Source organism: Boleophthalmus pectinirostris, unplaced genomic scaffold, assembly GCF_026225935.1.
Source record: "Boleophthalmus pectinirostris isolate CB_2022bp ecotype Guang Dong unplaced genomic scaffold, ASM2622593v1 HiC_scaffold_19, whole genome shotgun sequence".
Taxonomy (NCBI): Eukaryota; Metazoa; Chordata; class Actinopteri; order Gobiiformes; family Gobiidae; genus Boleophthalmus; species Boleophthalmus pectinirostris.
The window spans coordinates 2,082,807-2,094,919 of NW_026571140.1; the positions used below are offsets into that span (position 1 = coordinate 2,082,807).

The window sequence follows — 12,113 nt, forward strand, 5'->3', positions numbered from 1 at the left end:
GGCTGTTGTCTGCTTTACCATCAAGGCAAAACTCTGCTGACTGGATAAATACACATAGAGTCGTGAGCCCACTAGCCAAAGTTTTCCACGTAGGAAGTGATCATGGGCACGGTTTGGCCCCATCAACTCCTATTCACCGTTTATTGAAAAAAGTCACTGCTCTCTATAACTGCTGCTGTCACGCTCCACATTTTAGTCTTAAAATGTTTGTATTTACCCACTCTACTTGATTTTAAGGTTTTCATTTCATTATTTTTGTTTATTGAAGTCAGAGGTAATCAGTCCAGTAATCCTCCTGAGTTGTCCCTTTAGTCCTGGTTCAGGTCCAGATTTAGTCCTGGTTTAGTTCAGACACTGGTTCAGTCCTCTCCCTCACAGACCTGTGCTTCCCACAAACAGCACGTTTCATTTGCACGTTCACATGGCTGCAGCTCTTCTCAGGTTGGATTATTTTTGCCTCACATTAAAAGTTTTAAATAAAGTGTTAGTGTCAGTATAAATAATTAGAACATAAAACGTGTGAAGCGCCCGCTCACATTTAGAGAGTTTGGGAATGTAACATCACAACTCAGAAAAGTTTGCCTAAGGTTAAACCAAAGCAGAACTAGAATATTAAAGAATCTGTGTGTAACATTTTGATTTAAATTCCATAAACACGACCAAACTGTGTCCCCTCATATAAGGTTAATGTTCAAATCAGATACAACTTTTACTGAGAACAACTGTAATACTGAGTTACTCCTAAACACACACACATGCACACACACACATGTACATGCACACACACACACACACACACACACACACACCCACACACGCACACACAAACACACACCCACAGAGAAGCTGATTCTCCAATCAGAAATCAGAATCACATTCTAGTCTCTCATCTGTGTTGCCAGGTTCAATGCTGAAATCCAGTGTTTTTAAATCTAAAATGTCTCTCTGATCTGAATGGTGACTCCCTGAACCCCAGCACCTGCACCAGTCATGAGTCAGTGCTAGTGCAGCCTCTGCACCTTTGAGGATTACATAAATGTGAGTCCACATGGTAATATAAAAGAATGTAGTAAAATTGAATGTTGAAAATCAGATTCTATTGTCTAAAGAAAGAGTTATTTTATTTAATTTTTTTTTAATGCACATTATTACCTATTTACTAAATAAAACCAATTATCATTGTGGTATTGGAATTGATTATCGAGTCTATTCCTTTGAATCAAAATCAAGTTTAAAATGTTAGTATTGCTTTTGCTAAACGACATGTCCAAACTAAATCTGACAACTAATGATCGTCGCATATTACTAGCGGTTTTTACAGCTGCCAAAAAAATGGTAATATGTCGGTGGAAATCAGTTCAGCCTCTGACTGTGAGAGAATGGCTCCTGTCTTTCAGAGAAACCGTTCAACTGGAGCTTTCTGCTGCCCGAATGCACGGAGCAAAAAACAAAAACATTTCTTGCTGGTCCAATTTGTTAATCAAACTGAGATCTGAATCCATTGTTTAGTTGTTACGGGGTTTTTTCATTATAATATATGTTCTTAGAATGTACACAATATGTACTCTCAGTAAACTTTCTATGTATGGTACATAATAAGTGTGCAGTGTCTATTTCTGCTGATGTCTTTTGACGGAGGAAACTTGTCTGTTTTGTGTAGAGGAAATATAAACCTGGATGTGTTTTTTTTTTTTTTTTTTTTGTGTGGGTGTGTCTGTGTGTATATGATGTGTATGTACATTGTATGTATAATATAGTTCTGAAAGTCCAATAGTGTATTGCAGGCGATGGAGGAGAATATTGTGGTCAACCGTATCAAAAGCAAGCTGTAAGATCCAGGAGGATAAGTAAGGATGGTGAACCAGAGTCTGCTGCTCTCAGGAGATCATTGGTGACCCTGACCAAAGCTGTTTCAGTGCTATGGCCAGGGCGAAACCCAGACTGAAACTTGTCAAAAAGGTTATTGAGTTTTGAGGTGATCCTGTAGTTGTGCTGCTACTGTTTTTTCCAGAACTTTGGACAGAAATGGGAGATTAGAGATTGGCCTGTAGTTGGACAGGACTTCTGGATCCAGGGTGGGTTTCTTCAGTAGTGGTCTGATGACAGCAGCTTTTAATGCAGATAGGATATAGCCGGTCTGGAGGGAGTGGTTAATGATGTTAGTGATGAGAGGAGAGATGAAAGAGATGTTGGTTTTCAGCAGGACTGTGGGGAAGGGGTCCAGGGCACAGGTGGATGGTCTCATTTTTCCAATGATGCCGTCCACCTCTTCCTGTGAGATGGGAGAAAAGGAGCAGAGTGTCTGAGCAATCGCAGTTAGTGGGTCAACATGTGGGGGGGGCAGGATAGCAGTGGTAGAGAGGAGGAGTGAACGGATGCTATCAACCTTTTGTCTAAAAAAGGTGATATGCATGTTACACCTGTCCTCAGTGGCCTCAGAGTGGGAAGGTGAAGGGGGTAAGAGAAGGTGATTTACAGTTGAGAAAAGTTTTTTTGGAATTACCCGGGCTATTATTGATAATTGTGGAGTAGTACTGGGACCGTGTGGCCTTCAGTGCTTCAGCATATGCCTTCCTGTGCTCTCTGTAGGCTTGTTTGTGGACAGTCAGTCCAGAGGCCTTAAATCGCCGCTCAAGGACACGCCCAGCCGTCTTCATTCTGCGCAGCTCGCAGGTGTACCAAGGTGCTGAGCGTGAGAAAGAGACTGACCTAGATGTTAGGGGGGCGTGGAGGTCCAGAAGACTGCTCAGTGACTGGTTGTAAAAATCCACTGAGTCAGTAACAGAGGGGAAGTGGGTGGAAACAGAGGAGAGATGTTGTAGGTCCAGAGCCAGGGCATCAGCGTTGATATTCTTTAAATTACGAAAAAGAAACTGCCGCTTGGGTTTGGAGTGGGGGGAAGGAAAGGGTAGTTCCATGGATACAACCTTGTGATCAGAAACACCAAGGTCGTACACTTGAAGGTTACTGATAGGGGCGGAGTTTGAAATGACCAGGTCCAATGTGTGCCCCGGGAGTGTGTGGGGACATCAACATGCTGCTGTAGGTTGAAGGTGTCCAATAGCTGAAGGAAATCTGCAGCAGGTTTGCATGAAGGGGAATCAACATGAATATTAATGTCTCCCAGAATAATAGTATTAGCAGAAGTGGTGCAGAGTGTTGAGAGAAGGTCAGCCATTTCCGGGATAAAAGCAGAGTTGGGTTTGGGGGTCGGTAGATCAGGAGAACAGTCACTGGAAAGGGGGCTTACATTTGAATGCAAGGCACTCACAGGATGATGTTGGAGGCAGCGAGATGGAGGACAGCTCCAGGTCCTGACGGTGGATGACCGCTAGACCACCACCTCGATGACCAGTGCTGCGAGCTACCTCCAGATAGGTGTAACCAGGGGGACAGGCCTCATTAAGGGCAGAGTAAACCTGTGACTGGTGCCAGGTTTCTGTAAGACACATGAAGTCCAATCCTTTCTCCCTGATGTGTTCTTCAATCAGGGAGGATTTATTGTTAATAGACTGTACATTGAAAAGTTCGAATTTAACCAGTGCCTGTGGGGTGAATCGTTGTACAGAACGCAGAACTTTGAAGTCCACTCCGCGCAGACTGGAATCCGCTCCTCGTCTTCTGTCCAGCCTAGTGAGCGAGGATCTCGCGGTGTTACTCGCACTGGACTGCCAAGATCTCGCAGTGTTTCCCGTTTTGATGTCAGCAGATACGACGGTGCTCTGATGACGTGTCAGACGTCTTATATATTTTATAGTTTTATATAGTTTTTTTTCCATACGGGGAGTGCTGAGCCCAGACAGAAGAGGTTTAGGCTGAGGCGGCTCGTGCTGCCATATTCAATTCAATTCAATCTTTATTAAGAACATGTAATATTTGGTTCATAGTATTAAAAAGAAAATAGTAAGAATAAAAAAGTTAAATACAGTGCATGTTATAATGTATACAGACAAGAGCGCCTGAGTCTCCACAGCTCAGAAGTGAATCTGACAGAGCTCCTCACAGACACACTAGAACTTCAATGATTCAACTGTTCAGATTCATGACTCTACACATAAATGAATAAATACAACATCTGATCGTGACGGCACAGGGTCTCACGCCACAATTTACAAACATTTCACTGGCACTACAGAACCTCGGCACTTTCAGTAATATTCACAAAGAGTCATTATACGCAGTTTTGGGGAGTAACAGATTACATGTACGTAATCAGAGTATAAATTATGAGTAACTGTATTCAGTTACAGTTACTGTTTCAGATAGATCTAAACCAGGACTAAAACAGGTCTAAACTAGATCTAAACCAGGACTAAAACAGGTCTAAACTAGATCTAAACCAGGACTAAAACAGGTCTAAACTAGATCTAAACCAGGACTAAACCAGGACTAAACTAGATCTAAACCAGGACTAAATCCAGGTCTAAACTACATCTAAACCAGGACTAAAACCAGGTCTAAACCAGGACTAAAACCGGGTCTAAACCAGATCTAAACCAGGACTAAAACCAGGTCTAAACTAGATCTAAACCAGGACTAAACCAGGTAAACCAGGACTAAAACCAGGACTAAACCAGGACTCTAAACTAAACTAGATCTAAACCAGGACTAAACCAGGACTAAAACCAGGTCTAAACTAGATCTAAACCAGGACTAAACCAGGACTAAAACCAGGTCTAAACTGGATCTAAACCAGGACTAAACCAGGACTAAAACCAGGTCTAAACTAGATCTAAACCAGGACTAAACCAGGACTAAAACCAGGTCTAAACTGGATCTAAACCAGGACTAAACCAGGACTAAAACCAGGTCTAAACTAGATCTAAACCAGGACTAAACCAGGACTAAAACCAGGTCTAAACTGGATCTAAACCAGGACTAAACCAGGACTAAACCACTAAACTAAACAGGACTAAAACCAGGAAACTAAACTCTAAACCAGGACTAAACCAGGACTAAAACCAGGTCTAAACTAGATCTAAACCAGGACTAAAACAGGATTTAACAGGTTTATCAGGACTAAACCATGCTGCGCGGACGTGTCTCCTCCTCCTCTTCTATCAATAATATTCTTAATACAGTTAAGTATCCTCGTCTTTGCTTCTCTACAGCAAATCAAGTAATCCAAAGTATTCAGATTACATTACTCATTTTAAGTAATTTAATGGATTATGTTACAAACTACATTTTGGGGTATGTAATCTGTAATCTGTAGGGGAATACATTTTAAAAGTCACCTTCCCAACACTGGTTATACGTCACTGTCAAACTCTGCAAACTTTTTTTCTTGTAGTTGTGCCAAAGATGTGCAGTACACAAGAGTGAGCAGAAGCATTTAAAAAGAGCAATTTTGACATGACTGGAGCACATGGAGAATTTACGGACGAGCAGATTGGCCTGACCATAAAGCTCACACTGCTGCCGGTACATGTCTCTACCATCGGAGATTCACTGGTGACATAATGCCCAAGATATCTGACCTCATCTGTGAGTTGGAGGGCACTACCACACAGAGAGAAAACATATGTAGATATATACGCCAAAACCCATTTCTGTAACTGTCCTCATTGATGTTGGTTTTGTCAATGCCTAACCCTAACCCTAACCCTCCAACTGGTTCAGAAGCAGCAGCTCGGCTCCTCACTGGTTTAACATCAACACACGACCCTGTTTGACTTTTCTTCACTGGCTCCTGTGGGTTTTAGAATCGATTTGAACAGTTTACTGATCACTTTTAAAGCTCGTTTAGGTCTTGCACCAAGTTACATTTCAAAACTTTTAACCCGTCCGTGCTTCCCACAGCATCAGATCCAGTCCAGACTCCAGATGAAGGTGATGGAGTCTTCAGTCCTGGCGCCTCGGCTTTGGAACAACCTGCCTGAGGAGAAAAGACTCACACCATCATTATTATCTTTTAAATCACCTCTTGAAGATATTTTTGTTGGTTGGCCTTCCCTTAACCCTTGTATATGTTGATAAAAAATTACATTGATTATGTTGCGGGTTGTTTTGATCCGTACATTGTAAATCCATGCAAAACAGTAAAAAAAACAGGTTAAACCAATAACATCTTTATTTTAGATGATATGAACATTTAGAAAAGAGACAAACAATAACTTTTTAATTTCAACAGAACTATTTAAGAACAATTTAAAGTGTTCCCTCTTCACTTTTTTTTTTGTGTGTCATTTGACTTGCTTCATTTTCAATGTTCAACAATGTTCACCCATTTATCCCATACATCTCTGATCGCAGCTAATTTGTCTCTTTCACGTGGACCAGCTCTGGTGTCACGATTGTCAAATCAGATCACACGAGATATCATGTGGAATGTCTCCAGAGACATTGCAGCTCGAAAGATTGGCCTTCCATTTTCTTCATTCCACAGACTTGTAGTTGCTTCTCCTTTTGACCTGTTCACTCCAAAATGACCCACATCATCTTTGTATAAAACTCTGCACAGACATTGTAGTACACATCAAAGAGTCCAGATTTCACACACGAGTTCATGACCCAAGATGAGAAAAAGTCACAAAATTGTAGGAAGAAAAAAAATGGATCAACAGTACTTTGGTCAAAACAAAAACTGAAATGGGTCAAGTTGACCCGTAACATAATACAAGGGTTAAGTGGTTTGATTATATTCCTTATTTCTTTTTATTCTTTTTTTAAAATTATTATTATTTAATGATTATAATGAATTGGTTTGTTTGCATCATTGTCTGTCTCTGTTTTTGTGTTTTCTCTGTGTTATTTTTATGCTTTTTGTATTATTCTTTGTAAATCTTGTTTTTAAAAGTGCTTTATAAGAAATATTTATGATTATTATTATTATAAAATACAGAAAAATGTTCACAGATGAAGAGATGATAATGCAATAAAATTCACAGAAACACAGGTGGCTGATGCTCAATCTCGACATGCACTGGTGATGGAAGAGAGCGCTCACAGACGGATACTAACATTGTGTCCTTAGGCAAGACACTTAACCCGCTTCACCCCCAGCGTCTGTGTGCACTGGTGTATATATGTGTGTGTATGCGTGAGTGATTTCTTGATGTAGACACGTGTTCATCAGATGTGACCACAGTTTTATCTCGTTAGGTCCTTGTTCCGTTTGGGCGACACTCACATGAGCCTAAACCTGATGCCCTGTTGTCTCTGTGGCGCGCGCTGGTCCACGGAGGTGAGAGCAGGTAAAGCCCAGGAGCCGTGCCCTGGTAGGAGCACTGCCCCCCCCCCCCCTCCTCCTCCTCGCTCGGGTCACATTACAGGCACCGGCTCCAAAATGCCACAATCCATTAGCATGAATAATGGATGAATATAATGAATAATTCTGTTTCCCAACCACAGGGACGGGGACAGGGACAGGGACAGGGGACCGGGACGGGGACAGGGACGGGGACAGGGATGGGGACAGGGATGGGGACAGGGACGGGGACAGGGCAGGTACCACACAGAGGGGACAGGGTTTGATCGTTTAGAGAGGATATGGGGCTAGTGTTGTCATGATACTAACATTTCCAACTCAATTTCGATACTAAGACTGTAATACTCAATGCTGATTCTGATACTATAAAAACACTCTTTCTTTAGACAAAATAATTTTCAGCATTAAATCATAATACTTTCTTTTATATTAGCATGTGTCCTTCTATCTCTATAATCCCTCAGTGGTGCAGTAGGTTCATGTTGGTGCATGTGTGTACTAGTCTATGTGCTCTGACACTTGTTCTGATACAGCTCAACATCATTCTAAACTCTTATTTGAGTAGTAGTTTTCCTGTGTATATATATATATTTTTTTATTCTTGGTGTACTACAGAGAGGCCACATCCAACACCTGCCACTGACCATCAACGGTGCTGCTGTGGAGAGAGTGAGCAGCGCTAAACTCCTGGAGGTGACATCATTGAGGAGATCTACTGGACCAACACTGCAGCTCTGGTGAAGAAAGACCAGCAGCTCCTCGACTAGGTACTTCCAGTGGCTGTGGACTGACATGAGCATGTGCAGTAGTGCTTTTTCTCCAGCGGGCACATACGAATGCACGCGACCACACGCACGGAGCGCGGGCTCGTGTATCACGTGATCGCTTTGACCAATCAGAGCGAGAGGAGCGGAGCGGAGCCGGAGCTAACAAATATAAAGTGTTTTTTAAGACAGCTGAAGGATTTTGAGCGAGAAAAAGTTTAAGATCTAAAAATAGGTAAAAATTGTCAGTTCTTGTGGACGTGTTTAAATCATGAACTTTAAACTGAATCTCATTCTTCAAACATAAACGACAAATGAAATCATTGCTCATATAAAGTGGCTCAGTCGTACATGAAGACATCTCCATCATGTCTCTGCTCATGTTGCTATGGCGATAGCTTCTCGTCATGTATTCCTGGAGCTCGTTCATATTTCTTCTTCTTGCTGGGGTCAATAGTCACTTGAGATGTTTAATGTTGATGCATTGGCTTAAGTCATTAGGCTAATCACATTGAGCTGCATGAGGAACGGCTCGCTGCATTCTGACTCTGTTCTCTAGGCCTTTCCGTCAAAACACTGAAACCAATGTAAAGTTTGTTTTTATGGATTGAAAGTTGAATTTAAATCCAATATTATGCAAAATAGTTCAGCATTGTGTACAAGTCCCTCCTTAAAGGGATAGTTTGGGTTTTTTGACATGAATCTGTGTGTCATCCCTGTGAGCAGTGTCGTGCATCCACACTGACTTACCCCCGACAGCGTCTGGTGAACCGAGATACTGGCCGTTTTGGTGTTGACGAAAGTAGTCCGGCAAGTTGGCTGGGGACACGAAAATAAAGCGTTTTTCTACTCAAAATGATATGTGTTCAAAAGAGTGATACATTTGCATCACAAAACCTTCATCCTCAAAAAAGTCAGACCTCATTATCACTTGGCACTATTTTCTCTCCGTTCGTATCACTGCAGACTGCCGCCAGGTGACAGCCGCACCTGGTTCACTTTGTTTACTTTGTTAGCGACAACATGTCTGATTATGACACCTACAATAAACACATTGCCTTTACCACAAAGCCAAGGGGAGATCTTTATGAACCCAAATATACTGATGCAGAAATTCATCAGATGGAGTTAGAACGGGCAGAGAGAGAGAGAAGAGAGACAGAGAAGTGATACAAGTTGAAGATGGAGTCACAGCTGGGAGGTGACCGCGAAACTGGCTACTGGCTTTGTTGTTGCTGTGGCCGAGAGGTTAAGGCGATGGGATCTTCCCATACAGGTTCAAATCCTGCCAGCATCATCTGTTTGAGTGAAGCATGGATTTGCTGATTATGCTCTGGCTGTCTTTCTTTCTTTTTGGCAATTAACCAGAAAAGTATTTGTTGCAATAATCACTGTAGATCATAGAGGTTTAGCTGGCTCCAATCCCCAGCATCTCCACTCAGCAGAGCTTTTATGGCACACTTTCCAGTGCAGAATCTTGAGTAGCAAAATTTGCATTCCTTGGTAAGTTCGTTCTGTAGAGATTTAGGGTATGAAGATCAGCACTGGAGCATATGATTAGCAGATATGAAGTTCAGTGCTCTGTCTCCATGTAAGATTTTACAAACTGCACCCTTTGAATGGAGCCTAAATCCAGCGCCTTAGCCCACGTAGCCACACTACCTCAGGGCTGACATGTTAAAATCAGTGTGTGCAGACAGTAATGTCAGTCAGATGGTTTGTTTTAAAGCAAATAAAAGCTAATATAAAATAAATAACCAGTTCAGAACATAGGGGATGTAGCTCAGTGGTAGAGAGCATGCTTTGCATGTATGAGGTCCTGGGCTCAAGCCCCAGCATCTTCAATTTGTCTTTATAGAATCAGACAAATTGTACTGCTGTGTTTAAACAACATTTGACATAAACTACTCATTGCCAGTCTCACATTTTCACTGCATTTGTCCAAAGATGTCATCTTGTAGTGGGCTTGTGGTTGAGGTGACAGATATTGTCTTTCAAACAGTCAACCACAGTCAGCCATGTGGGCTCAATTTGTCAATGGGTTAAATTCAACTTTTTACATGTTGTCTTTGCTGTGATTTTACTAGTCTCCACTTCTGTGGAAAGGAATAGTTCCAAAGAGAGTTGCAAATAAAGATGCATCACAGCAGTGGTGGGATTTCAACCCACACCCCCCAAGCCTATATCCAGCACCTTAGACCACTCAGCCTGACTACCTCAGGGCTGATTTTTACAATCGGTCTGTGCAGACAGTGACTCTTCCACAGAAATGTCACAATGTCAGTCAAATGTTTTGTTTTAAAGCAAATAAAAACACGCAACAGCTTGCGTCGTTGTTGCTGTGGCAGCGAGGTTAAGGCGACGAGCCCGAAATCCACTGGGATGATTCCATGCAGGTTTGAATCTTGCCAACGATGTCTATTTGAGTGAAGCAAGGATTTGTTGATTACACTTTCTTTCCAATCAGTTAACCAGAAAAGTCTCTGTTGTAATAATTACCAAAAAATACAGGGGATGTAGCTCAGCGGTAGAGTACGTTCTTTGCATGTGTGAGGACCTGGGTTCAATCCCCAGCATCTCCATTGTACAGAGCTTTTAAGACACACTTTCCATAATCTCAAGTAGCAAAAGTTGCATTCCTTGGTAAAGCCGTTCAGGGCATGAAGGGCAGCACTAGAGCGTATATTTAGCAGGTATGAAGTTCAGTGTTTTATCTCCATGATACGTTTTATAAATTGCACCCTTTGTATAGTGGTCTCAGTTTGCAAAAATGACATTGCTTGGACTTAGTTTGCTCATATGGAAAGGAAGGGGATGTAGCTCAGTGTAGAATGCATGCTTTGCATGTATGAGGTTCAACCCCCAGCATCACCAGTTTGTCTTTAGAGAATCAGACAAATTGTGCTTCTGTGTTTACGTGACATTTAATGTAAACGTTTCTTCCTTGTTTGTCATTCTCACATTTTCACTGTGTTTGTTCCAAAGATGTCATCTTGTAGTGGGCATGTGGTTAAGGCGACAGACTAGAAGTGCATAGAGCGATATTGTCTTTCTAACAATCAACCACAGCTCAATTTGTCACTGGGTTAAGTTCAAATGTTTACATGTTGTTTTCCCTGTGAGTTTACTAGTCTTGACTTCTGTGGAATAGCACACACATGCCACAGAGCCTGCCTTAGCTCAGCTTGGCATCAGACAGCCAATTGTCAATGGTGGGATTTGAACCCAAGCTTTAATCCAGCACCTTAGACCACTCGACCACACTACTGTGTAACCAAGAGTTCAGTATGACATGACTGTGTGAGGTCACTTTATGTGGTCTCTGGGAGGTTACCTTGATACTGGCTTTTTGTTTTGCTTGCTGACTTTCCTTCCATGGCTTTTGCTGCTAGGCATATGGCAGCACATGCTGGTCTCCAGTTATCTGCTTGTGACAGTCGAAACAGAGACACCGCCACAGTTCCTCTCAACGCCGCGCAGTCGCTGTACTTGATTATTAAAGTGACCAATAGGTCAAAGACATTGACCAGTCTTTCCCATATGGTCTAGCGGTCAGGATTCCTGGTTTTCACCCAGGTGGCCCGGGTTCAACTCCCGGTATGGGAATTCTTTTCTTTAAGGATCAACAGTAGTGGGTTACATGCACTCAATCATTCTCTGTCTTGTTATTGCTAACTATATGTTATTCTGATGTGATTTTGTTTGTATTTTGCTTGGAGTCATCATATCATTTCACTGACTGCTCTCACTATCAGATTTAGTGACTTGCGATGATGTTGCGATGGTGTTATAGTGGTTAGCATAGTTGACTTCCAAGCAGTTGATCCGGATTCAATTCCTGACCATCGCAATCTTTGACTGTGTGCAGTGGTGCTTTCCACATGTTGGGAGTACTCAGGTGTGTGGCAATCATTCCTTCCAAAATGTAACTCTCCACAGCTAGTGCACATTTACAGCTCTTAAGGTGATGTAACAGGACAGTTGAGTGTCAAAGGCTAGCACATTTTCCTTGGTTTTGCTGCACAAACCTCACAAAGTATCAAGAAAACAATGACCCTGGCGTGATTTGAACACATAACCTTCAGATCTGGAGTCAGACACCTGTCACAGAGTCTGAGGCAAGCTGTTGTAGTAGCAGT

General features: G+C 42.1%; 3 non-coding genes across 3 annotated transcripts; all 3 read left to right on the plus strand.

Moving 5' to 3' along the window:
* The first annotated feature begins 9,746 nt into the window (after positions 1 to 9,746).
* Positions 9,747 to 9,818, plus strand: trnaa-ugc (transfer RNA alanine (anticodon UGC)). The gene has a single exon. It is a non-coding gene; the product is annotated as a tRNA-Ala (tRNA).
* A 666-nt stretch (positions 9,819 to 10,484) lies between these two features.
* trnaa-ugc (transfer RNA alanine (anticodon UGC)) lies at positions 10,485 to 10,556 on the plus strand. The gene has a single exon. It is a non-coding gene; the product is annotated as a tRNA-Ala (tRNA).
* A 952-nt stretch (positions 10,557 to 11,508) lies between these two features.
* trnae-uuc (transfer RNA glutamic acid (anticodon UUC)) lies at positions 11,509 to 11,580 on the plus strand. Its single transcript has one exon. It is a non-coding gene; the product is annotated as a tRNA-Glu (tRNA).
* Positions 11,581 to 12,113: the final 533 nt, after the last annotated feature.